Source organism: Chrysochloris asiatica, unplaced genomic scaffold (genome assembly GCF_000296735.1).
Source record: "Chrysochloris asiatica unplaced genomic scaffold, ChrAsi1.0 scaffold00600, whole genome shotgun sequence".
In the NCBI taxonomy this organism is placed as follows: Eukaryota; Metazoa; Chordata; class Mammalia; order Afrosoricida; family Chrysochloridae; genus Chrysochloris; species Chrysochloris asiatica.
The window spans coordinates 223,385-225,489 of NW_006409118.1; the positions used below are offsets into that span (position 1 = coordinate 223,385).

At 39.1% G+C, this 2,105-nt stretch overlaps 1 pseudogene; it reads right to left on the reverse strand.

The window, feature by feature from the left end:
- Positions 1-432: 432 nt before the first annotated feature.
- LOC102835808 lies at positions 433-1,168 on the reverse strand (annotated as a pseudogene).
- Between the last annotated feature and the right edge of the window lie 937 nt (positions 1,169-2,105).

A 2,105-nucleotide genomic window follows, 5' to 3' on the forward strand; every position in this document is an offset into this window, starting at 1 on the left:
ACTTTCTGATTACTGTTCAACTTGTTATTATTTAGCAAAAAGCAAAAGGTTTATAGTGTTCTTCTTAAATCTTATTGCTCTACCACTGTGGTATGCCTTCCATTAAAATAAAGAGATGGAGTGATCAATCTGGTGATTCATTTAGCATGGCTTTCACTGGAGACCGGGGGTGGGGTGGGAAGTGGGTGGCAAAGAGAAGATGACATCAAAAAGTAACTTACACATACAATGCTTTTCTTATAAAACAAACAAACAAACAACAACAACAACAAAAAAAATGGAGAGAGAGAGAGAGAGAGAAAATGTTATAGTCCACAAATGGAAACAAGCATTCAAAGCCCATCTTTCAAGCCATAGCTAAACCATGTTCTAGCTTAAGGAGGTTCTCCTCTTTCTTTGTTAATAAAATCTCTCCCCAAACCATCATCACTTTTAATCATCCCCAGACTGGGCTTCATCTTCAGACCCTTCATCTCCAGCTTTTTCTTGTGGAGGGCTGGCAGATGTTTTCTTTTCTGGAGGGCTTTCTGGTTCCTCACTGTCTTCTTTGGGAGAAGGAGTCTTTTCCTTTGATGTCTTTGAAGCTGTGAGGTGACCAACTTTCCCTTTACCTTTCACTGGACTTGACGTCACTGCTGCCTTCAGCCTGAGCTTGGGCATTTTCTTTTCTTTTCGTTCAGGTTTGGATTTCTTAACCATCATTTTGTTGTTTGTTTTTTCTTTTCTGAACTGCCATAGTCACTGTCATCGTCGTTTTCCATTAGGAAATCTTCATCACTGCCAGAATCTTTTTCTTGGAATGGTACCTAGTCCTCTTCTTCTTGTTCTTCCTCACTGCCCACATCTTCCACAAGCATTTCTCTCTGCTTAGAAGCTGCTTTAGAAGCTGCCTGTCGTTGCTGGCATACATTTTTATGATCTTTTTCATCTTCACTTTCATCTGCTGAGTGAGAGTCATCCTTCTTGGTCTTCACATGTTTTTATTCCGAGTCCTCACTGCCTTCCTGTGAATTCTTTCCAGAATGCCTCTTATTTTTAGTTTCTCAAGGCGATAATTGCATTTTCTTAGTTGGAGGGCCCAAATCTCTTTCAATATCTTCATCAGCATTATCGGATTCTGAAACTATGAATAATAAATGACCTTCCTATTTCTGACAGGCAGAGACATCTTCACTGTCAAAACAGGAGCCAGTAGCCAAAGATAGACCTCCACCACCCTGACTCATCATACATTTACTTTTAATTCAAATAAATTAAACTGATAACACATATCATAATTTAGCAGATGACATGTATATATATCCAGTTTGTATATATATATCAGTTTGTAGTACTGTGATGGCTTGCATGTTGCTGTGATGCTAGAAGCTATGATGCTAGTATTTTTAATACCAGCAGGGTTACCCATGGTGGACATGTTTTGGCTAAGCTTCCAAATTAAGATAGACTAGGAGGAAGAAGAGGAAGACTACTTCTGAATGTTTGTTATTGTTGGTGGTGGTAAGTGCCATGGAGTAGGCTCTGACTCAGCGACCCTGTGTAGGGTTTCTGAGGAGCAGCTGATGAGCTTGAACAGCCAACCTGGCAGTTCAAACAGCTTAGCAATCTGGCACATTAACCCACAGCACCACACCAGGGCTCCCTCTGAATGTTTAGCCATTGAAAATCAGTGGAACATTGTCAGATATTATGTCAGAAAATGAAAGCATTATGAATGGTACCATAATATTGGAAGATATACTTCCTGAAGATGAGACCGTAAGATTGAAAGGCACTCAAGGTATGTCTGAGGAAGAGGGGCCTACTCAAAGTAGAGTTGACCATGATGACATGAATGAAGTAAAGCTTTTTGGAACTTCATTTTCTGATTGGGCACAACTCAAAATGAGAAGAAAAGACTGCAGACACCCATTAATTATCAGAACATGGGATGTATGAAGTATGAATCTAGGAAAATTGGAAATTGTCAAAAATGGTCTTGGCCATCTTGAATCAGACAATCATATAGTTTATTATGCTGAGATTGACAAAAAGAACATTTCAAGATCTATCTGAAAGTACAATGTGTCTGTAATAGGATAATATTCATACATCTATAGGGAAGT